Source organism: Lissotriton vulgaris, chromosome 11 (assembly GCF_964263255.1).
Source record: "Lissotriton vulgaris chromosome 11, aLisVul1.2, whole genome shotgun sequence".
NCBI lineage: Eukaryota > Metazoa > Chordata > Amphibia > Caudata > Salamandridae > Lissotriton > Lissotriton vulgaris.
Window position 1 is genome coordinate 602,921,174 of NC_141699.1, and position 26,870 is coordinate 602,948,043.

The 26,870-nt window shown below is 39.2% G+C and overlaps 1 long non-coding RNA gene across 4 annotated transcripts in view; it reads right to left on the minus strand.

The window, feature by feature from the left end:
* Nucleotides 1-26,547, minus strand: part of LOC147683218 (uncharacterized) — a 278,489-nt gene extending 251,942 nt beyond the window's left edge. For 2 of the 4 annotated variants that reach the window (XR_015300935.1, XR_015300933.1), the window contains exons 1-3: nucleotides 26,439-26,547; nucleotides 26,275-26,348; nucleotides 26,142-26,194 (exon numbers count right to left, since the gene is read on the minus strand). This is a non-coding gene — a long non-coding RNA (uncharacterized LOC147683218). The remainder of the gene's footprint in view (nucleotides 1-26,141; nucleotides 26,195-26,274; nucleotides 26,349-26,438) is intronic. The other 2 variants (XR_015300934.1, XR_015300932.1) reach the window with 1 other exon arrangement.
* Between the last annotated feature and the right edge of the window lie 323 nt (nucleotides 26,548-26,870).

Below are 26,870 nucleotides of genomic sequence, written 5' to 3' on the forward strand. Positions count from 1 at the left end.
TGTAAACACATCCTTGATGTGGTCAATGTGGTGACCAATATACAAAACTGTTATCTGATTTTTTCAATTAATCACACATAAAGATTTTTCTTTTTCAGAAACCATGTATTTTTGGAATTTTTACATTTGAATATTGTTACGTCACCATTTCAGTCTCAAACTATATAATGCGAAATTTAAAGACATAAGCTCTATGTCACCAAAACACAATGTTGCTATTGTAGTTACAATGTAGATACATTTTTAAATACTACGAAAACCATAGTTGAGGAAAAGGCCCAATGCATTTCGGGGGGTTCCCTTCTTCAGGGGCACTGCAAAAATAAAACAATGTATGACCATTATGTTACACAACAGAAAACTAATTAGCATTCTCTTAAATGCGAAGGCAGTTCATAGTACTGTCACCATCTAGTACATTTATCTGTTGTGAAAGCTGATAAATATGAACTTCTCATTAAGGTCAAAACAAAAGAGATGAAAAAACAGGGTAGAAATAGTGGATGAGCAATGAAAACACCACCACCACGAGTGAATAATGTTACTTTGAAATTCGTTCCCATTGAATAAAAGTTGCAGGAATATATCGTCATGTTAGACTGATAGGACTACCGAAGTACAGATACTGTCCCACCACACTGTGACTTATTGGAAAAAAGGAAGGTTATGACCATGTACTCACATCCCAACTACTTAATAATATATTGTAGTCTAACTGGAGTTCTAGCCGGAAGAAAACTGTCTAATGCGAGTGCTTCAGCTGAGAAAACAAAACAACAGAATTTGTATCCATCAAAGACATGAGATGGAATCAATGCGCTCAGTTGCAAAATAAGCAATGTGCTACTTAGTATACTTACTCGCATAATACTTATATGACTGCAACCAGTATACTGCTAAACATGTTGTTGCTAATATGTAGCCATTAGCTTAAAAACTGTGTTCAATCATATAGAAACAATGGTTCCCTTCCTGTTATCACTGCTCGGGTATAGACCATAAATAGCGGAAAGAGCTCTTGTATCTCCACTACCTGCGAATGAATGAAAGTGTTATCATAAGAAGCTATCCATACACAGTAAGGTCTGTCTATTCTGATAACATACTCTCTAATTGGACAAGTTTGTGAATCGTACTGTCATGTAATTAACACCTTAGCTGCGTGTAAACATTTCTCCCCAGTGCTGCGTTGTCCATTAGAACTAGTGCTGAATGGACGTTCAATGGTCGTGCGCAGCACTGGGGAGGTAGCGCTGCTGACGACCATTGGCCGTCAGCAGCACTTAAGGGGTTAAAGAAAGGCATGTTTACAAACCTAGATGGAATCTAACAAGGACATCTTAAATATATGAGAGGTTTATTATCAAAACACTGGCCGAAAACTGGTGTTAAGTAGCAGTCACCGTATTACAGTTTAGATTCATTTGTTTACTACCATAGTAAACCAATTCTCCTCTGACAATCCTTTCCTGAACATAGTGCCGAAAAGGTAACTGTGTCTTCGAAGAACTCTTATCACCAAACCGTTTTAACTCACCAAATACTCTGTAATCCTCGCAAGATAAGACCACGTCTTCTACTCTCAATCTACAAGATAAATAAAGCCGCTTTAGAACATGTTTCCCTGATCTCTATCATGATACTAGCTAAACGGGTTGTCGGCTCACCTTAAATTGCACTAATCCGCGACGGCACTTCCTCCAAGCTCTACCACGCGCTAAACTATCACTGGCGTGTAGCGATTTTATGCACCCGCGTCGGCCTAATAGACAAAAAGATAGGGCTAAACTGTGACGTCCATCATGGTGCGCCCGCAATGGCCTCATAGAGTAATAGGACTAAACAAGAACGTCCATCTTGGAATGGTAAAGTTACTGATAACAACATGTATGGTTTGGAAAGCTTCTAAATTCATGGTAATACGAGTAACAACGACCGAAAATAATCCCCGAAGGAAAAACAAAATCGGGACTGCTTAAGCATAGAATTTATTGTTTTTGGTTACTGAGAACCTTGTGGACAAACACGCGCAATATAAAGAACCGCGAAGTATCACACTATATAGAATTCAGATTAAACTCCGATTGATGTCCGCAAAAATTAGTACCAATGGACAAAACCTAAGGACATAGCAAAGGAATGGGAGAGAAAGTTAAAGATATAACAATGTGTAAATTACAGAAAGGAAAAAAAGGGAAACAAAGAAGAAAAAAAGGTAGAAAGAAGACTAACCAATAGATCAGCCCAGTTCAAAAAGTGTGAAATGATACGTGATGTGAAGACTTCCATGATAGTGTTTCTTTTGTTTGACCTAAATCAGAGCCCATTTACAAAGACTAGTGAGTAAAAACAGCAGCTTGAGCGTCATAGAAAAATTGACAAAAAGACAGCCATTAGCAATGAGGCAAGAACCAACAACATCAGGGACAGGAAATGAAGATAGTGCATATGCAGCTTCGCCTTTTTTAGACAAGGTACAAGGAGGAGGGAGACCTCCAGACGTCCAAAAAAAACAAGGAGGAGCCAAAGACAAGGAAAAGGAAACAAACGAAAAGGAGAAAGAAGCCAAGGAACGCGAAGCGGAAGCCCGGAGTCTGAGGAGCAAGGGTAAACCCTCGTAATTAACATCTCGTCTAAGCAACTGACTAGTGCTCAAGAACTGGTACTCAACAAAGGGACTTCTTTTGTACCAATTTACCACACCAATAAATTGGAACTTGAAGTGTCAGTCTTTCGGTTTCTTCGAAACTTGAGGTTAAAACACTTCTTCACAAATGTAGTACCGACAGCAGACACACAAACACTGGAACAGGAAAGTGAAGATTCAGAAATGAGGCATTTCAGACCCAAAAGTACGTTTATGTCCCCGGTGACACATAAAATTCTGGACACCTTTGAATCTCTGATACGTCACGATCTCAACAAATTGAATTTACATCCAAGAATGCGGTCCAACCTAAGAAAAGATGAATTGGATATTCTCAGGAGATTGAGTACAGATGATCAAATCACTCTTCAAATGGCAGATAAAGGTGGTGCCCTTGTTGTAATGGACACGAGTTTTTACGTACAGAAGGTCAATGAACATTTGGAAGATCAAACTACTTACATACCACTAGAAGAGGACCCCACTTCCAGCTTTATGTCAACACTTTGTCAAATCTTAGATAAAGCAGAAGAAATGGAATGGATCACACCATCACTACGAACGTTTTTGACAGAACAGTATCCAAGAAGACCAAGGCTGTATATGCTCCCGAAAGTGCACAAAAGTTTAAATAGTCCGCCATTCCGACCAATAGTGTCAGGTTGTGAATCTATATTTTCACCATTGGGACAACTTATTGACCATTTTCTACAAAAATGTGTTCAATCATGGCACAGTTATGTAAAGGACACCACCCATTTCTTGAACTTGTTTCAAGAAGTGCAGAAAACATACAATCCGGACTGGTTGATGTGCACTATAGATGTGACTTCATTGTACACGTCTATCCCTTTAAAAGATGGCGTAGAAGCTAGTGAATGGGCGTTGCTACAATTACCTGAACTGGAAGTCAACAAAATTTTCATCTTGGAATTGTTGATATTGTGTCTTCAACACAGCTACTTGTCTTGGCAAGACAAATTTTTTCTTCAAGTAAGTGGAACCTCCATGGGTTTTTCAGGCGCACCAGCGTACGCCAACACCTTCATGGCTCAATTTGAGGACATTCATATCTTTAAGCAGGAAACATGGGCCAAGAATCTAGCTTTCTACATAAGAATCATTGATGACATCTTCCTTGTATGGAAAAGTTCCCAAAACTTGCTAGAACAGTTGATTGATGAACTTAACAATAAACACGTAAGAATCAAATTCACCCATGAGATAAGTCAACAGCAAATCCATTACTTGGATGTCTTGATAACTCAAACAGCTAGCAAGCTTGAAACATCAGTGTATACAAAACCCACTGATAGAAATAATCTACTTCTGTATTCAAGTTTTCACCCTCCTTCATTGAAAAATAATCTTCTGTACTCGCAATTGCTAAGAGTGAAGCGGATAACCTCTAATTCAGTAGACCTACAAGATGCCTTAAAACAACAGCAAGAGAGATTTAAACAAAGAGGGTATCCTGCGGAAGTCTTGGTGACAGCTTTGAACAAGACTGAAACTAAACAACGTGAGGTGTTACTTAACACCAAGCCAAAAGAGAAGACAAACAGACATGTGTTTGTTTCTAAATACTCATCAAGATCTCAAGCAATCAAACACATCATCAAATCTAGATGGGAATTACTGAAACAAGAGCCTGATTTTAAGGGCTTATATGACGAAGAACCCTTGTTTGCGTACACAAGAAGCAAGAACCTTAAGGAAATTTTGACCTCCAAAGTGCCTGAAGATCAAACGCAATTCAATGGAATGCGTAAATGCTACAACTGCGTACATTGTAATAATGTAATGATAGGGAACGTCATTCACCACCCACTATCAGGGAAAAGCATTTCATTAAAATACAACGGAGATTGCAACAGCTCTAATGTAATTTACACCATCAGATGCCCGTGTGGGCTACTTTATGTAGGCAAAACCTCAAGAAAAATTAAGGTGCGCATATCTGAACACAAAAGCACATTCAGAACAAAGTCCACTAAGTCCTTTTTTGCCACACATTGGTTAGAACACCAGCATACCAATGCTCAGCTTAGGTTCACCATTCTTGAAATAGTTGCAGTGAAACCTGATCACAATCATTCTATTCATTTAGCTCAGAGAGAAGCCTGGTGGACAACATTTTTGCAGACCATGGTGCCAAGTGGGCTCAATGACAGAATTGAATTGCAGTGTTTTTTGTAATGCAATGTTTATAAATAATAACATAGGCTCACACGCTATTATTAATGCCATTTTTCGATGCAATTTTTCTATTACGCTCAAGCTGCTGTTTTTACTCACTAGTCTTTGTAAATGGGCTCTGATTTAGGTCAAACAAAAGAAACACTATCATGGAAGTCTTCACATCACGTATCATTTCACACCTTTTTGAACTGGGCTGATCTATTGGTTAGTCTTCTTTCTACCTTTTTTTCTTATTTTTTTCCCTTTTTTTCCTTTCTGTAATTTACACATTGTTATATCTTTAACTTTCTCTCCCATTCCTTAGCTATGTCCTTAGGTTTTGTCCATTGGTACTAATTTTTGCGGACATCAATCGGAGTTTAATCTGAATTCTATATAGTGTGATACTTCGCGGTTCTTTATATTGCGCGTGTTTGTCCACAAGGTTCTCAGTAACCAAAAACGATAAATTCTATGCTTAAGCAGTCCCGATTTTGTTTTTCCTTCGGGGATTATTTTTGGTCGTTGTTACTCGTATTACCATGAATTTAGAAGCTTTCCAAACCATACATGTTGTTATCAGTAACTTTACCATTCCAAGATGGACGTTCTTGTTTAGTCCTATTACTCTGTCTATGAGGCCATTGCGGGCGCACCATGATGGACATCACAGTTTAGCCCTATCTTTTTGTCTATTAGGCCGACGCGGGTGCATAAAATCGCTACACGCCAGTGATAGTTTAGCGCGTGGTAGAGCTTGGAGGAAGTCCTGTCGCGGATTCGTGCAATTTAAGGTGAGCAGACAACCCGTTTAGCTAGTATCATGATAGAGATCAGGGAAACATGTTCTAAAGCGGCTTTATTTATCTTGTAGATTGAGAGTAGAAGACGTGGTCTTATCTTGCGAGGATTACAGAGTATTTGGTGAGTTAAAACGGTTTGGTGATAAGAGTTCTTCGAAGACACAGTTACCTTTTCGGCACTATGTTCAGGAAAGGATTGTCAGAGGAGAATTGGTTTACTATGGTAGTAAACAAATGAATCTAAACTGTAATACGGTGACTGCTACTTAACACCAGTTTTCGGCCAGTGTTTTGATAATAAAGCTCTCATATATTTAAGATGTCCTTGTTAGATTCCATCTAGGTTTGTAAACATGGCCTTTCTTTAATTACATGACAGTACGATTCACAAACTTGTCCAATTAGAGAGTATGTTATCAGAATAGACAGACCTTACTGTGTATGGATAGCTTCTTATGATAACACTTTCATTCATTCGCAGGTAGTGGAGATACAAGAGCTCTTTCCCCTATTTATGGTCTACACCCGAGCAGTGATAACAGGAAGGGAACCATTGTTTCTATATGATTGAACACAGTTTTTAAGCTAATGGCTACATATTAGCAACAACCTGTTTAGCAGTATACTGGTTGCAGTCATATAAGTATTATGCGAGTAAGTATACTAAGTAGCACATTGCTTATTTGGCAACTGAGCGCATTGATTCCATCTCATGTCTTTGATGGATACAAATTCTGTTGTTTTGTTTTCTCAGCTGAAGCACTCGCATTAGACAGTTTTCTTCCGGCTAGAACTCCAGTTAGACTACAATACATTATTAAGTAGTTGGGATGCGAGTACATGGTCATAACCTTCCTTTTTTCCAATAAGTCACAGTGTGGTGGGACAGTATCTGTACTTCGGTAGTCCTATCAGTCTAACATGACGATATATTCCTGCAACTTTTATTCAATGGGAACGAATTTCAAAGTAACATTATTCACTCGTGGTGGTGGTGTTTTCATTGCTCATCCACTATTTCTACCCTGTTTTTTCATCTCTTTCGTTTTGACCTTAATGAGAAGTTCATATTTATCAGCTTTCACAACAGATAAATGTACTAGATGGTGACAGTACTATGAACTGCCTTCGCATTTAAGAGAATGCTAATTAGTTTTCTGTTGATGTATCATCGTTGTGTAACATAATAGTCATACATTGTTTTATTTTTGCAGTGCCCCTGAAGAAGGGAACCCCCCGAAATGCATTGGGCCTTTTCCTCAACTATGGTTTTTGTAGTATTTAAAAATGTATCTACATTGTAACTACAATAGCAACATTGTGTTTTGGTGACATACAGCTTATGTCTTTAAATTTCGCATTATATAGTTTGAGACTGAAATGGTGACGTAACAATATTCAAATGTAAAAATTCCAAAAATACATGGTTTCTGAAAAAGAAAAATCTTTATGTGTGATTAGTTGAAAAAATCAGATAACAGTTTTGTATATTGGTTATACTTTAATTACATTGGAGTGCGTTTGGTAAACTAGTGGAGTTTTCCACCAGCGGTTGATTGTTATTTTGGGCTGGCTGCCTTTCAACCAAACAGCACACATACATTGTGCAAACAATTTTTTGAACAATTGAATACTTGCATTAGATAAAAAGGAGTGCGCAGGCAAAAACCTCTTTCTTAACTTTGTTGCCAATCACATTTACCCGCAGCACCCCGCAAACACTTTTACTTGAAAATGTCTTTTGACAGTATATCTAATTTAACTGAAAATAGAGCAGACACGAGAACTTACACAGACACACAAGTCCAAAGTATTTATTCACTCATTGAAGAAACACCATCATTTGATGCGCAAGGCAGCTCCATTCCCCAACAACTCAAACAATTGGAATTTATAGCCAAAAGAGCACTGAGTCAACGGTTACACGCCTCGACCCTTATACAGTACCACAAGGTACAGAGAATACCACGAGGGTTACGATTGCCTATTAAGCCTTTGTTATATAAATTCCAATATAATAAAAGATTCATGGAAAAGTGGCAGGCAGTATTAAACAAATGTTCACTGGATTTAATTTTGTTATTAATTGAAGAACTTTCTAAAACCATCAAGGAGCTAGAAGAAGAGATTAACATCATCAAATCAGATTTGTCTAATCGCTGTGAGGCAGTCTTTTGGAAACTTACGTTGGAAGATCTTAATACTAAATTGGATTCTTATGGCAAGGAAATCCAAGAAAGAAAATTACGAAAATTCCGGAGAGATACTATTGACTATAAATTAAACGAGGTTTACACCTGGGCAGAGGTGTACGCCAAAAGGCGTCCATATCAAAAACCTGCCACCTCGTCACAAGAATCAATAGTTTCGGAGAATGATTTGGACCATCAAGACAGCCATTAGCAATGAGGCAAGAACCAACAACATCAGGGACAGGAAATGAAGCTAGTGCACCTGCAGCTTCGCCTTTTTTAGACAAGGTACAAGGAGGAGGGAGACCTCCAGACGTCCAAAAAAAACAAGGAGGAGCCAAAGACAAGGAAAAGGAAACAAAGGAAAAGGAGAAAGAAGCCAAGGAACGTGAAGCGGAAGCCCGGAGTCTGAGGAGCAAGGGCAAACCCTCGTAATTAACATCTCGTCTAAGCAACTGACTAGTGCTCAAGAACTGGTACTCAACAAAGGGACTTCTTTTTTACCAATTTACCACACCAATAAATTGGAACTTGAAGTGTCAGTCTTTCGGTTTCTTCGAAACTTGAGGTTAAAACACTTCTTCACAAATGTAGTACCGACAGCAGACACACAAACACTGGAACAGGAAAGTGAAGATTCAGAAATGAGGCATTTCAGACCCAAAAGTACGTTTATGTCCCCGGTGACACATAAAATTCTGGACACCTTTGAATCTCTGATACGTCACGATCTCAACAAATTGAATTTACATCCAAGAATGCGGCCCAACCTAAGAAAATATGAATTGGATATTCTCAGGAGATTGAGTACAGATGATCAAATCACTCGTCAAATGGCAGATAAAGGTGGTGCCCTTGTTGTAATGGACACAAGTTTTTACGTACAGAAGGTCAATGAACATTTGGAAGATCAAACTACTTACATACCACTAGAAGAGGACCCCACTTCCAGCTTTATGTCAACACTTTGTCAAATCTTAGATAAAGCAGAAGAAATGGAATGGATCACACCATCACTACGAATGTTTTTGACAGTACAGTATCCAAGAAGACCAAGGCTGTATATGCTCCCGAAAGTGCACAAAAGTTTAAATAATCCGCCATTCCGACCAATAGTGTCAGGTTGTGAATCTATATTTTCACCATTGGGACAACTTATTGACCATTTTCTACAAAAATGTGTTCAATCATGGCACAGTTATGTAAAGGACACCACCCATTTCTTGAACTTGTTTCAAGAAGTGCAGAAAACATACAATCCGGACTGGTTGATGTGCACTATAGATGTGACTTCATTGTACACGTCTATCCCTTTAAAAGATGGCGTAGAAGCTAGTGAATGGGCGTTGCTACAATTACCTGAACTGGAAGTCAACAAAATTTTCATCTTGGAATTGTTGATATTCTGTCTTCAACACAGCTACTTGTCTTGGCAAGACAAATTTTTTCTTCAAGTAAGTGGAACCTTCATGGGTTTTTCAGGCGCACCGGCGTACGCCAACACCTTCATGGCTCAATTTGAGGACATTCATATCTTTAAGCAGGAAACATGGGCCAAGAATCTAGCTTTCTACATAAGATTCATTGATGACATCTTCCTTGTATGGAAAAGTTCCCAAAACTTGCTAGAACAGTTGATTGATGAACTTAACAATAAACACGAAAGAATCAAATTCACCCATGAGATAAGACAACAGCAAATCCATTACTTGGATGTCTTGATAACTCAAACAGCTAGCAAGCTTGAAACATCAGTGTATACAAAACCCACTGATAGAAATAATCTACTTCTGTATTCAAGTTTTCACCCTCCTTCATTGAAAAATAATCTTCCGTACTCTCAATTGCTAAGAGTGAAGCGGATAACCTCTAATTCAGTAGACCTACAAGATGCCTTAAAACAACAGCAAGAGAGATTTAAACAAAGAGGGTATCCTGCGGAAGTCTTGGTGACAGCTTTGAACAAGACTGAAACTAAACAACGTGAGGTGTTACTTAACACCAAGCCAAAAGAGAAGACAAACAGACATGTGTTTGTTTCTAAATACTCATCAAGATCTCAAGCAATCAAACACATCATCAAATCTAGATGGGAATTACTGAAACAAGAGCCTGATTTTAAGGGCTTATATGACGAATAGCCCTTGTTTGCGTACACAAGAAGCAAGAACCTTAAGGAAATTTTGACCTCCAAAGTGCCTGAAGATCAAACGCAATTCAATGGAATGCGTAAATGCTACAACTGCGTACATTGTAATAATGTAATGATAGGGAACGTCATTCACCACCCACTATCAGGGAAAAGCATTTCATTAAAATACAACGGAGATTGCAACAGCTCTAATGTAATTTACACCATCAGATGCCCGTGTGGGCTACTTTATGTAGGCAAAACCTCAAGAAAAATTAAGGTGCGCATATCTGAACACAAAAGCACATTCAGAACAAAGTCCACTAAGTCCTTTTTTGCCACACATTGGTTAGAACACCAGCATACCAATGCTCAGCTTAGGTTCACCATTCTTGAAATAGTTGCAGTGAAACCTGATCACAATCATTCTATTCACTTAGCTCAGAGAGAAGCCTGGTGGACAAAAATTTTGCAGACCATGGTGCCAAGTGGGCTCAATGACAGAATTGAATTGCAGTGTTTTTTGTAATGCAATGTTTATAAATAATAACATAGGCTCACACGCTATTATTAATGCCATTTTTCAATGCAATTTTTCTATTACGCTCAAGCTGCTGTTTTTACTCACTAGTCTTTGTAAATGGGCTCTGATTTAGGTCAAACAAAAGAAACACTATCATGGAAGTCTTCACATCACGTATCATTTCACACTTTTTGAACTGGGCTGATCTATTGGTTAGTCTTCTTTCTACCTTTTTTTCTTCTTTGTTTCCCTTTTTTTCCTTTCTGTAATTTACACATTGTTATATCTTTAACTTTCTCTCCCATTCCTTTGCTATGTCCTTAGGTTTTATCCATTGGTACTAATTTTTGCGGACATCAATCGGAGTTTAATCTGAATTCTATATAGTGTGATACTTCGCGGTTCTTTATATTGCGCGTGTTTGTCCACAAGGTTCTCAGTAACCAAAAACAATAAATTCTATGCTTAAGCAGTCCCGATTTTGTGTTTCCTTCGGGGAATATTTTCGGTCGTTGTTACTCGTATTACCATGAATTTAGAAGCTTTCCAAACCATACATGTTGTTATCAGTAACTTTACCATTCCAAGATGGACGTTCTTGTTTAGTCCTATTACTCTGTCTATGAGGCCATTGCGGGCGCACCATGATGGACGTCACAGTTTAGCCCTATCTTTTTGTCTATTAGGCCCACGCGGTGCACAAAATCGCTACACGCCAGTGATAGTTTAGCGCGTGGTAGAACTTGGAGGAAGTGCCGTCGCTGATTCGTGCAATTTAAGGTGAGCCGACAACCCGTTTAGCTAGTATCATGATAGAGATCAGGGAAACATGTTCTAAAGCGGCTTTATTTATCTTGTAGATTGAGAGTAGAAGACGTGGTCTTATCTTGCGAGGATTACAGAGTATTTGGTGAGTTAAAACGGTTTGGTGATAAGAGTTCTTCGAAGACACAGTTACCTTTTCGGCACTATGTTCAGGAAAGGATTGTCAGAGGGGAATTAGTTTACTATGGTAGTAAACAAATGAATCTAAACTGTAATACGGTGACTGCTACTTAACACCAGTTTTCGGCCAGTGTTTTGATAATAAAGCTCTCATATATTTAAGATGTCCTTGTTAGATTCCATCTAGGTTTGTAAACATGGCCTTTCTTTAATTACATGACAGTACGATTCACAAACTTGTCCAATTAGAGAGTATGTTATCAGAATAGACAGACCTTACTGTGTATGGATAGCTTCTTATGATAACACTTTCATTCATTCGCAGGTAGTGGAGATACAAGAGCTCTTTCCCCTATTTATGGTCTACACCCGAGCAGTGATAACAGGAAGGGAACCTTTGTTTCTATATGATTGAACACAGTTTTTAAGCTAATGGCTACATATTAGCAACAACCTGTTTAGCAGTATACTGGTTGCAGTCATATAAGTATTATGCGAGTAAGTATACTAAGTAGCACATTGCTTATTTGGCAACTGAGCGCATTGATTCCATCTCATGTCTTTGATGGATACAAATTCTGTTGTTTTGTTTTCTCAGCTGAAGCACTCGCATTAGACAGTTTTCTTCCGGCTAGAACTCCAGTTAGACTACAATACATTATTAAGTAGTTGGGATGCGAGTACATGGTCATAACCTTCCTTTTTTCCAATAAGTCACAGTGTGGTGGGACAGTATCTGTACTTCGGTAGTCCTATCAGTCTAACATGACGATATATTCCTGCAACTTTTATTCAATGGGAACGAATTTCAAAGTAACATTATTCACTCGTGGTGGTGGTGTTTTCATTGCTCATCCACTATTTCTACCCTGTTTTTTCATCTCTTTCGTTTTGACCTTAATGAGAAGTTCATATTTATCAGCTTTCACAACAGATAAATGTACTAGATGGTGACAGTACTATGAACTGCCTTCGCATTTAAGAGAATGCTAATTAGTTTTCTGTTGATGTATCATCGTTGTGTAACATAATAGTCATACATTGTTTTATTTTTGCAGTGCCCCTGAAGAAGGGAACCCCCCGAAATGCATTGGGCCTTTTCCTCAACTATGGTTTTTGTAGTATTTAAAAATGTATCTACATTGTAACTACAATAGCAACATTGTGTTTTGGTGACATACAGCTTATGTCTTTAAATTTCGCATTATATAGTTTGAGACTGAAATGGTGACGTAACAATATTCAAATTTAAAAATTCCAAAAATACATGGTTTCTGAAAAAGAAAAATCTTTATGTGTGATTAGTTGAAAAAATCAGATAACAGTTTTGTACATTGGTTATACTTTAATTACATTGGAGTGCGTTTGGTAAACTAGTGGAGTTTTCCACCAGCGGTTGATTGTTATTTTGGGCTGGCTGCCTTTCAACCAAACAGCACACATACATTGTGCAAACAATTTTTTGAACAATTGAATACTTGCATTAGACAAAAAGGGAGTGCGCAGGCAAAAACCTCTTTCTTAACTTTGTTGCCAATCACATTTACCCGCAGCACCCCGCAAACCCTTTTACTTGAAAATGTCTTTTGACAGTATATCTAATTTAACTGAAAATAGAGCAGACACGAGAACTTACACAGACACACAAGTCCAAAGTATTTATTCACTCATTGAAGAAACACCATCATTTGATGCGCAAGGCAGCTCCATTCCCCAACAACTCAAACAATTGGAATTTATAGCCAAAAGAGCACTGAGTCAACGGTTACACGCCTCGACCCTTATACAGTACCACAAGGTACAGAGAATACCACGAGGGTTACGATTGCCTATTAAGCCTTTGTTATATAAATTCCAATATAATAAAAGATTCATGGAAAAGTGGCAGGCAGTATTAAACAAATGTTCACTGGATTTAATTTTGTTATTAATTGAAGAACTTTCTAAAACCATCAAGGAGCTAGAAGAAGAGATTAACATCATCAAATCAGATTTGTCTAATCGCTGTGAGGCAGTCTTTTGGAAACTTACGTTGGAAGATCTTAATACTAAATTGGATTCTTATGGCAAGGAAATCCAAGAAAGAAAATTACGAAAATTCCGGAGAGATACTATTGACTATAAATTAAACGAGGTTTACACCTGGGCAGAGGTGTACGCCAAAAGGCGTCCATATCAAAAACCTGCCACCTCGTCACAAGAATCAATAGTTTCGGAGAATGATTTGGACCCATCAAGACAGCCATTAGCAATGAGGCAAGAACCAACAACATCAGGGACAGGAAATGAAGCTAGTGCACCTGCAGCTTCGCCTTTTTTAGACAAGGTACAAGGAGGAGGGAGACCTCCAGACGTCCAAAAAAAACAAGGAGGAGCCAAAGACAAGGAAAAGGAAACAAAGGAAAAGGAGAAAGAAGCCAAGGAACGCGAAGCGGAAGCCCGGAGTCTGAGGAGCAAGGGCAAACCCTCGTAATTAACATCTCGTCTAAGCAACTGACTAGTGCTCAAGAACTGGTACTCAACAAAGGAACTTCTTTTTTACCAATTTACCACACCAATAAATTGGAACTTGAAGTGTCAGTCTTTCGGTTTCTTCGAAACTTGAGGTTAAAACACTTCTTCACAAATGTAGTACCGACAGCAGACACACAAACACTGGAACAGGAAAGTGAAGATTCAGAAATGAGGCATTTCAGACCCAAAAGTACGTTTATGTCCCCGGTGACACATAAAATTCTGGACACCTTTGAATCTCTGATACGTCACGATCTCAACAAATTGAATTTACATCCAAGAATGCGGCCCAACCTAAGAAAATATGAATTGGATATTCTCAGGAGATTGAGTACAGATGATCAAATCACTCGTCAAATGGCAGATAAAGGTGGTGCCCTTGTTGTAATGGACACAAGTTTTTACGTACAGAAGGTCAATGAACATTTGGAAGATCAAACTACTTACATACCACTAGAAGAGGACCCCACTTCCAGCTTTATGTCAACACTTTGTCAAATCTTAGATAAAGCAGAAGAAATGGAATGGATCACACCATCACTACGAAAGTTTTTGACAGTACAGTATCCAAGAAGACCAAGGCTGTATATGCTCCCGAAAGTGCACAAAAGTTTAAATAATCCGCCATTCCGACCAATAGTGTCAGGTTGTGAATCTATATTTTCACCATTGGGACAACTTATTGACCATTTTCTACAAAAATGTGTTCAATCATGGCACAGTTATGTAAAGGACACCACCCATTTCTTGAACTTGTTTCAAGAAGTGCAGAAAACATACAATCCGGACTGGTTGATGTGCACTATAGATGTGACTTCATTGTACACGTCTATCCCTTTAAAAGATGGCGTAGAAGCTAGTGAATGGGCGTTGCTACAATTACCTGAACTGGAAGTCAACAAAATTTTCATCTTGGAATTGTTGATATTCTGTCTTCAACACAGCTACTTGTCTTGGCAAGACAAATTTTTTCTTCAAGTAAGTGGAACCTTCATGGGTTTTTCAGGCGCACCGGCGTACGCCAACACCTTCATGGCTCAATTTGAGGACATTCATATCTTTAAGCAGGAAACATGGGCCAAGAATCTAGCTTTCTACATAAGATTCATTGATGACATCTTCCTTGTATGGAAAAGTTCCCAAAACTTGCTAGAACAGTTGATTGATGAACTTAACAATAAACACGAAAGAATCAAATTCACCCATGAGATAAGTCAACAGCAAATCCATTACTTGGATGTCTTGATAACTCAAACAGCTAGCAAGCTTGAAACATCAGTGTATACAAAACCCACTGATAGAAATAATCTACTTCTGTATTCAAGTTTTCACCCTCCTTCATTGAAAAATAATCTTCCGTACTCTCAATTGCTAAGAGTGAAGCGGATAACCTCTAATTCAGTAGACCTACAAGATGCCTTAAAACAACAGCAAGAGAGATTTAAACAAAGAGGGTATCCTGCGGAAGTCTTGGTGACAGCTTTGAACAAGACTGAAACTAAACAACGTGAGGTGTTACTTAACACCAAGCCAAAAGAGAAGACAAACAGACATGTGTTTGTTTCTAAATACTCATCAAGATCTCAAGCAATCAAACACATCATCAAATCTAGATGGGAATTACTGAAACAAGAGCCTGATTTTAAGGGCTTATATGACGAATAGCCCTTGTTTGCGTACACAAGAAGCAAGAACCTTAAGGAAATTTTGACCTCCAAAGTGCCTGAAGATCAAACGCAATTCAATGGAATGCGTAAATGCTACAACTGCGTACATTGTAATAATGTAATGATAGGGAACGTCATTCACCACCCACTATCAGGGAAAAGCATTTCATTAAAATACAACGGAGATTGCAACAGCTCTAATGTAATTTACACCATCAGATGCCCGTGTGGGCTACTTTATATCTTGACATCTTCCTTAAACCAGCGGCTGAGGGTACGATGTCCTATGTAAGAGACACCATGCAGGCGATACAATTGGTGGATGGCTATATGTTCAATCATAACACGAATATCCTGACCACGATGGACGTCACATCACTTTATACGAACATACCACAGTCAGCAGCTATTGAAGTGATTAGAGAAGTTTTAGAGGAACGTCCTAGACCATGTCAGATACCTACTCAATTTATCTTGGATTTACTTGAGATTGCGATGCGCAAAAATTTCTTTTATTTTGAGGGAGACTACTATGTGCAGACATGTGGGGTGGCCATGGGGGCAAGCTTTGCGCCGAACCTGGCCATACTCTTCATGGACGCCTATGAAAGGGAATTCATATATAGTGACACTAACCCATACTTCACAAACATCAGGACATGGCGTCGATATATCGATGATGTCCTGATGATTTGGGAAGGTGATGAAAAAACCTTGATGGATTTCCATGGATGGCTAAACCAACGCTCCAAGGATATACAGTTTACCCTTGAATTTAGCAAAAAGAAAATCAATTTCCTAGACATTTCTATAGTGGAGGATGAGGGATTGTTACACACCACCCTCTATAGAAAGGCCAGTGAGAGGAATACCCTTCTTCGGTACAATAGCCACCATCCGCGCAATCTCAGGGACAACCTACCCTATGGTCAGTTCCTGAGGTTGCGCAGGAATTGTACCAGGAAGGAGGATTTCTTCAATGAATCTATGTCACTGATGGAACGTCTGTCTGAGAGAGGCTATCCACAACGACTGTTAAAAAAGGCCCGAAAAAAAGCCTGGTTCTATCACCGAGAATACCTGTTAGAGCCAAAGATAAAAATCAATAACAGCGATGAAAGGTTAACATGTGTCACCACATTCAATACAAAAAGCACTGAAATTAAGAAGATTATAAGTACACATTGGCACCTGGTGGCTGAGGATATAGGGATTATGACACCACCTATGTTTGCCTTTAAAAAGGGAAGGAGTGTGAGGGACCATGTAGTCCAATCACTATTACCCAGTGTATCCAGGGATGCTCAGTCCACTCTATGGAACACGCCACCTGTGCTGGGCCACCACAGATGTGGATCTTGTAAAGCATGTCAGCTAGCGGAAGAACTAAAATCATGTACTTATAATAACTATACGCATGTAATGAAACAACACACTAATTGTAACTCAGCAGGGGTTATATATGTAATTGCATGCCCCTGTGATTTTTGGTATATAGGGCAAACTGTCCAAAAAGTAAAAACCAGAATCCTGCAGCACTGCAGCAGGATTCGCTGTAGAGTCCAAGGGGCACCGCTAGTTGAACACTTCATAAAGTTTGATCACACACCTGAGAGCCTAAGATGGTGGGTGCTGGAGAAGGTTACTGTCAATATAAGAGGAGGTAATTTCTCAAACTGTTTAAGTGTTCGGGAATGCAAATGGATGCACACATTCGACACTGTGAACAAGGGCCTCAATGAATACGAAGAAACAACAAGACAGATGGCAACACTATATAATGGCTGAATCCTCTTATTTAATTAAATAGCTTTACCTGCATGTAATCAACAACCGTACAGTTGCACCTATGTATCCTTTGATTGGACGATATGTACATTAAAAATTTTTCAAATCCATGCACCTTATATATGCAACATTTCAAATTTATGCAGTATGTATATATCACAATTGTTTGACATGTTTACATATTGAATGTCCTGGATTATCAAATTAACATATTGGTTGCAGTATCCTATATTTGAAATGTTGGTCACAGTATTCTATCCCTCTGATTCATCTAACCAACACACCCAGAGTTGTATTCCATGTTGCACCCGGCAATTCCTCGACCTGACCTAGGACATTGCATTAGCCCAATTCTATTGTTCAACACTTGAGAGTACCCACTCTCGTTGTAACAAATCGCACCTCATCTACGAGCACATCAATGCTCCATTGACGTAAACACATGAATCCTTCTGTTCTATCTTCAACAATGCCGGGAATAGAACATTGTGTACGTTATCTCTTCGGAGACTAAAACAAGGCTGACTGTCCGCCTAGCAACGGGCTAGACGCCATGACGTAGGCGCGCCGGTTGCCTAGCAGCGCGGGACGCCATGACGTAGGCGCGCCGGTTGCCTGGCTACGAATACCATCTCGCGGCTCCAGTCTCTGCTTCCGCATTCCATAACGCGGTGCGAGACGGAAAGCTGCAATCTACGGAACGGCGCCAGATAACTAGTTACCTCTACTTGGTTTAAAGACACGAGGTATGTTATGGATTGAATGGGGTAACATATCCTATGGCAAACAATTGATTTTTGGCCATGTTATACGGACAGCGCGCTAATGGAGAGACGCTCTGTCCTTTCTCCTTCACAGCAATTGGCATCAGACGTGCCGGATTGATAACCTATATACAATTTCGAAATTTGAACGCCAGTGACAAACGCATTGGGTAAGTGACCACTGCGAGATTACTGCGAACAGTCACCTTATAATTTAGAATTTGCTTAATTGTTGATTAGATACATTAGGACCTCTGCCTCTTTAAAAAGATTTGGGACAATTAGCGCAAATATATATAGCCAATATTGTTGGTATTTACAAGCAACTCCCCAAACTGAATAAATCAATCATATGGGAGATTAAGGATGTAGCTCTAATGGATTATGTCATTGATCAGCAGTCACTCATATGTGACATAAAGTTGTGTAGCACTAATGGCTACCTCTTTTCTCTACTTCACAGTATACCATTGGATACTTGCATATTACGAGTGCGGACCGATCGTCGCACTGTGACGTGTCAAGGCACCACGGGAGGGTGAGTGCTTTTTCACATAGGTCATTAGTGGACCCATTCCAAACAATACAGTGATACTTAGCCCCACTATTCATTTATCATTACAGGTGCCTTTTAATTGATGTGCACACAGAGAGATTTCCCCCTGTTACTCCGTCCTGATGAAGACCCGTTGTTGAGGACTTGAACCACCCACCACATGATTGGGTCGAAACGTCGACTACATTCCCCTCTTGGAGCCTGTACCTACTGACCCCTGTCCCAGTCCACCTTCCATCCCCTTCTTCCTGGCAATCCTATTGCCAACGGTGCAATTTGAGAACCAAGGAATTGTAGATAGCGTCTAGCGAGTAAAAAAGAAGTATTTTTTACAAGCATTACCCAGGACAGGCTCAATGTTCCTTGTATATAAATGACCTACACTTTTTTCTGATCTTCTCGATCATTCACTTGAGCACTCACTTTATTCTTTTCTCTGTGCACGTTCATTCTCTCATTTTTAGAAGAAAATGTAATTTGTCTTATGATCTGTGTATGTGTATATAGAGACATTGATTCTCATTCGTCAACATATGATATATTAAATGTGTTACCCAGTTGAACCCCCCTTTTTTTTTGGTTTTATTTGGTTACTGGTACCTATTGTAAATGATTTTTGAGGCTGTGGGCAAGCATCACCTATGTCAGTGAAACCATAGATTGAGTCGTGTTTGTGGAGTCAAGAACATATATTAAAAGTTGTGATTGTTCTCATTAGTGAAAGTATGTCAGGGACCATTTGTTGTCTATACTACTTTATGTAGGCAAAACCTCAAGAAAAATTAAGGTGCGCATATCTGAATACAAAAGCACATTCAGAACAAAGTCCACTAAGTCCTTTTTTGCCACACATTGGTTAGAACACCAGCATACCAATGCTCAGCTTAGGTTCACCATTCTTGAAATAGTTGCAGTGAAACCTGATCACAATCATTCTATTCATTTAGCTCAGAGAGAAGCCTGGTGGACAAAAATTTTGCAGACCATGGTGCCAAGTGGGCTCAATGACAGAATTGAATTGCAGTGTTTTTTGTAATGCAATGTTTATAAATAATAACATAGGCTCACACGCTATTATTAATGCCATTTTTCAATGCAATTTTTCTATTACGCTCAAGCTGCTGTTTTTACTCACTAGTCTTTGTAAATGGGCTCTGATTTAGGTCAAACAAAAGAAACACTATCATGGAAGTCTTCACATCACGTATCATTTCACACTTTTTGAACTGGGCTGATCTATTGGTTAGTCTTCTTTCTACCTTTTTTTCTTCTTTGTTTCCCTTTTTTTCCTTTCTGTAATTTACACATTGTTATATCTTTAACTTTCTCTCCCATTCCTTTGCTATGTCCTTAGGTTTTATCCATTGGTACTAATTTTTGCGGACATCAATCGGAGTTTAATCTGAATTCTATATAGTGTGATACTTCGCGGTTCTTTATATTGCGCGTGTTTGTCCACAAGGTTCTCAGTAACCAAAAACAATAAATTCTATGCTTAAGCAGTCCCGATTTTGTGTTTCCTTCGGGGAATATTTTCGGTCGTTGTTACTCGTATTACCATGAATTTAGAAGCTTTCCAAACCATACATGTTGTTATCAGTAACTTTACCATTCCAAGATGGACGTTCTTGTTTAGTCCTATTACTCTGTCTATGAGGCCATTGCGGGCGCACCATGATGGACGTCACAGTTTAGCCCTATCTTTTTGTCTATTAGGCCGACGCGGTGCACAAAATCGCTACACGCCAGTGATAGTTTAGCGCGTGGTAGAGCTTGGAGGAAGTGCCGTCGCTGATTCGTGCAATTTAAGGTGAGCCGACAACCCGTTTAGCTAGTATCATGATAGAGATCAGGGAAACATGTTCTAAAGCGGCTTTATTTATCTTGTAGATTGAGAGTAGAAGACGTGGTCTTATCTTGCGAGGATTACAGAGTATTTGGTGAGTTAAAACGGTTTGGTGATAAGAGTTCTTCGAAGACACAGTTACCTTTTCGGCACTATGTTCAGGAAAGGATTGTCAGAGGGGAATTAGTTTACTATGGTAGTAAACAAATGAATCTAAACTGTAATACGGTGACTGCTACTTAACACCAGTTTTCGGCCAGTGTTTTGATAATAAAGCTCTCATATATTTAAGATGTCCTTGTTAGATTCCATCTAGGTTTGTAAACATGGCCTTTCTTTAATTACATGACAGTACGATTCACAAACTTGTCCAATTAGAGAGTATGTTATCAGAATAGACAGACCTTACTGTGTATGGATAGCTTCTTATGATAACACTTTCATTCATTCGCAGGTAGTGGAGATACAAGAGCTCTTTCCGCTATTTATGGTCTACACCCGAGCAGTGATAACAGGAAGGGAACCATTGTTTCTATATGATTGAACACAGTTTTTAAGCTAATGGCTACATATTAGCAACAACCTGTTTAGCAGTATACTGGTTGCAGTCATATAAGTATTATGGGAGTAAGTATACTAAGTAGCACATTGCTTATTTGGCAACTGAGTGCATTGATTCCATCTCATGTCTTTGATGGATACAAATTCTGTTGTTTAATTTTCTCTGCTGAAGCACTCGCATTAGACAGTTTTCTTCCGGCTAGAACTCCAGTTAGACTACAATACATTATTAAGTAGTTGGGATGTGAGTACATGGTCATAACCTTCCTTTTTTCCAATAAGTCACAGTGTGGTGGGACAGTATCTGTACTTCGGTAGTCCTATCAGTCTAACATGACGATATATTACTGCAACTTTTATTCAATGGGAACGAATTTCAAAGTAACATTATTCACTCGTGGTGGTGGTGTTTTCATTGCTCATCCACTATTTCTACCCTGTTTTTTCATCTCTTTCGTTTTGACCTTAATGAGAAGTTCATATTTATCAGCTTTCACAACAGATAAATGTACTAGATGGTGACAGTACTATGAACTGCCTTCGCATTTAAGAGAATGCTAATTAGTTTTCTGTTGATGTATCATCGTTGTGTAACATAATGGTCATACATTGTTTTATTTTTGCAGTGCCCCTGAAGAAGGGAACCCCCCGAAATGCATTGGGCCTTTTCCTCAACTATGGTTTTTGTAGTATTTAAAAATGTATCTACATTGTAACTACAATAGCAACATTGTGTTTTGGTGACATAGAGCTTAAGTCTTTAAATTTCGCATTATATAGTTTGAGACTGAAATGGTGACGTAACAATATTCAAATGTAAAAATTCCAAAAATACATGGTTTCTGAAAAAGAAAAATCTTTATGTGTGATTAATTGAAAAAATCAGATAACAGTTTTGTATATTGGTTATACTTTAATTACATTGGAGTGCGTTTGGTAAACTAGTGGAGTTTTCCACCAGCGGTTGATTGTTATTTTGGGCTGGCTGCCTTTCAACCAAACAGCACACATACATTGTGCAAACAATTTTTTGAACAATTGAATACTTGCATTAGATAAAAAGGGAGTGCGCAGGCAAAAACCTCTTTGTCAATGTGGTGACACCATTACACTTGACTGTGGAGAAATGTAAAAAGAGGTGGCATGATTATAAGTGCAGGACAAAGGCGAAGTTAGCAGAGAATCTGGGACCTACTTTGAAAAAAGGTGGCGGCCCATACTTCCACCTGGAGCTGATGCCCATGTAGAAGCAGGTGGTACTAAAGGGGGTGGTGCGGATTCAAGCAAGCCGGGCTGAAGACGGCTGAAATGCCAGAAACCGGTCATCGGAAGCTTGTTTCTGGTCCAAGGAAGGCATGGCTTGGCAGTTCGGGCTGGACTGTTCCCATGAGGCACTGGGTCAGACTGATTTGCGTATGGCCATGTCTGAACTGGGGTGGCAGAGTGGGCTAAAGAACGGTGATGGATTCCACCCAGATCTGTTGACTGGGTGTGAGTGTTTGATTGGTTCAGATGCTCCGTCCATCACCACCCCCTTTTGTACCGCTTTGTTCGCCATAAGTTGGCAGGGTATGCTCAGACGTGAGTCCCTTGCTCACTTTACCACTGGATTCAAGCAAGCCGGGCTGAAGACGGCTGAAATGCCAGAAACCGGTCCTCGGAAGCTTGTTTCCGGTCCAGGGAAGGCATGGCTTGGCAGTTCGGGCTGGACTGTTCCCATGAGGCACAGGATCAGACTGATTTGCATATGGTCATGTCTGAACTGGGGTGGCAGAGTGGGCTAAAGAACGGTGATGGATTCAACCCAGATCTGTTGACTGGGTGTGAGTGTTTGATTGGTTCAGATGCTCCGTCCATCACCACCCCCTTTTGTACCGCTTTGTTCACCATAAGTTGGCAGGGTATGCTCAGACGTGAGTCCCTTGCTCACTTTGCCACTGGATTCAGGCAAGCCTGGCTGAAGATGGCTGAAATGCCAGAAACCGGTCCTCGGAAGCTTGTTTCCGGTCCAGGGAAGGCATGGCTTGGCAGTTCGGCCTGGACTGTTCCCATGAGGCACAGGGTCAGACTGATTTGCATATGGCCATGTCTGAACTGGGGTGGCAGAGTGGGCTAAAGAACGGTGATGGATTCAACCCAGATCTGTTGACTGGGTGTGAGTGTTTGATTGGTTCAGATGCTCCGTCCATCACCACCCCCTTTTGTACCGCCACGTAGAAGCAGGTGACAGATGTGATTGGTCCTAAGATGGTTGGTGGAACTGATGGAACAGGCACCGTACATCTAAAGGACACCAGTACATCTCAGAATAAATAATGTTTCAGACTAAAAGATGTTAGTAAGTCAACCATATCTCAACACATATGGGTTTTGATAATATTAGATGCCAGACGCAGCCATTGGCTGTGTTTGTCATTGCTGTTAAACTTGCATTTGCATAGTGTACACTACTCAATTTCAGATGCTTAAGCACATTATCTGATATATAACAGGATAGACAGTAGGTGAATGCCTTTTAGAAGAGTGTAATAATTTCTACAGTTAGGTGATCCATAACCACAAAGGTAATAGTACTCCCTGGGCTATACAATGCTTTTTTTTATTTACATTTATTTTTTAAATCAAGTATAATGGGGGTGTATTACACAGATGTATGTGTGAACAGTAAGTAGTGTTTCTTATTTCATTTAAAATAAATACTATTTTCATTTGGTAAACAACGTTTCACGAAACAAATGTACAAATGTTACCCTCTCTGCTCCCAGCGCCTTCCAGTCACACACATCTCTAGTTTCTGCCACCTAATACTGCCGACTGCAAACCCTGGCCTCTTTACTCATACAACCCCCTATCTGCTTCTTGCACCTCAAGATCAGACTTTGTCCTTGAACAAATATGTGCCCTAACTGAAATGCTGATGGTCCCAAGCACCAGGGCCACTTCGAAGTTTGCACCCATGCCTGTGTGTTCCTGCTGGAAGTGCCATTGAGTTGTTTTTGGTAGTACACAATTAAGGCTGCCATACACTTATAGAGCACATTGGGATTGGTTAAGAACGAGTATGAGTTAGGCTGAACTCACATTTTTACAACACCAAACCTTTGTTATGTGCAGGTTACTTGTTAAATACATTAACAACTTGTTAAATAAATTAACACAGCGTCTGCATGTGTTCACTATTTAATACATCCAGTTTATGCACTTTGTAAGTCCCTGTTGGACTGCGGCCTTTCAGGATGAGTGACATTACATTCATGTATAATAACCAAAATATTTTCAAATTCTCATCTCTCATCTGGTCGCAGATGACAACTGTCGGTAAGAGAATGCGCTACAAAGCAGTCAAATAACAGTGTATAACAAGATGGGCACTCATAATTCATCAGCTTGTTCAGTGTAGAGGCTGAGCATAGCAGCACAGAGTTATGTTTTAATGTTTTGTTCAAGTAAATGCGACTCATTAACACAGCTTAAAGTAATCGTGTGTTACATTCACAGTTCCTAATAAATACATGTCATCAGTACCGTGTGACGTGGCAACGAATGAACATTCTGCTCTACTGTCAATCATTTAATCTGTACTAATTAAAAACGAAAGTTAAGTAAAAGATGAACATTACATTTAGCAGAAATACAAAAAAAATCCAAACATGTCAATCTTTGCCAAAACAGATCCATAACAGTCATAAATGTTTATTATATAACATGGTAGACATAATATATATATATATATACATAGATATACTACTGTTCCCCTGGCAATGACCTGTCCTGTCGGTAAAGAGTAGAAAAGATGGATATCCAAGGCCATGTGTGATAGAAATAATCCGACACGTAAATGTTGCAATGTGTATATACATGCTTCTAATTTCTACAAAATGCAAAGGCTTTTTAATATTATGAAAATATCATAGACACATAATAATTAGACACATTAATATGCCTTCATCCACATCCATACACACATGGGTAAGTATGTGTTACCCCCTGGTGATTTGTTACTTTACCAAGAAATTACAACTATTTGTGTTTAAAAGAATATCTCATCAAGTCCTTCCTATGTTCTTCAAATCAAAGTGTCTCTCACTAAAAAAATAAGTCTTCATGTTTTGAAAGAAATAATCACCATCGCAGTCAGCACAGGACTCATCTAAAAAATATAATGACTATTTTTAATAAAAATGTCTATAAATGTATTTAACTTCGTGCATGTCTATAAATGTATTTTACTTCGTGCATGCATAGAACAGTAAACACATTCATTACCACAGATATTGCGCTTTCTCCCTTTTCCGTGCACACAGTTAAGTGCACATTCAGTCTCAGAAGGTGCATGATGTTACAGAGAGCCCAATACAAATATTTGTATGGCGTATGTTATTATTTTCAGTCATGGGGAAATTAATCAGCAGTCATTTACAACTCATCAGAATGTCTGTTGTGTCAATAAGGTAGAAACCACGAACAGATCTGACTGAAAATGTGATTAAATATGTAATAAATAACCAGCCTAGTATGGTTTTAAATAAAAACTATTCATTGCCTTCGTTATCTGTACACAAATTTATGAATCAAGCTTTCTCTTCCAAACTAAATGTCCATGCAACTATCAATTGTTGCCACAATAACAAAAATTCAAATTCTTGAAGACGTCATGTTTTTAATGACAGTTTCCTTTCTTGTTTTTTCTCTTCTTGGGTACATTACATCATGCACATAGGTTCATCACAATATCGTATTCAGTCAATCCCAATGCATTTCGGTATCGAGATACCTTCGTCAGGGGAATACAGCAATTAAAACCAACATAACAAGAATTATCTAAACTCGAAAATGGGGAATTTTGGACCCAACGTCGTGTACATGCAAAACATAGTGTAATTTTGTCATAACGAGTCCCAGATCCAAAAACATGCTGGTGCCTCCGTGCTTCTATTGTGCAATCAATGTGTATAACTACTAACATGCCAACCCCGGTGTCACTCTGCCACCTCATGCTGATCATTGTCAATGATGCTCGTACCTGAACACCTCAGTCGGTAGCTGGCCACTTTATACAGTATGCGAAGTACCTATCTGAAAAATGAAAAGCTCTCAATGCCTGCCGACGACAGAGAAGTTTCCTGAGCTAACTCCGGTATCAAAATACCGCCTACCTGTCGAGCCCACTGCCTTTACGTGTCCCGTCTGTTCTGTGTCTGAGTTGAACTCGCCGCTAATTCTTAAAGCTCTGTGAATGAAGAGACTATGTCAGACCCTATTTTAATACGCCCAGGTACTCAAATGCGCTTAGTGCAATAACGCGACAATCTCCATTTACCTGACGTTTGACTCCAACCGGCCTCTCTTCGTCTCGCGTGTTGCTTGGACTGTTTCCTGTTTCCTATATGCCGCCGCCACCCTCGGACTAGACACTAAAATCGGACTCCTCATCTGTTCTAATGCCGGGCGCCATCTTGAGATGATCTAATCATATCAATGTATGTGTGTTAGAAAAAGAAGATAACTGAACTAGCCAGTGAAAAACTGGAGAGGTATTCGAAAAAGGCTCGGCCCCTTGAGCTAATAGTTCTATACAATTACTGACTGGCCCGTAAGCATACGTAAAATGTCTTATGACTAGCACATTTCAATCAGTACTGGTTTTGACAAAGTTACTATACATGTTTTAATTGAATGAATATTAGAATTGTACACATCACATTATTCTAAATTATAGCAAATTACAGAAAACACATAAATACAATTTTAT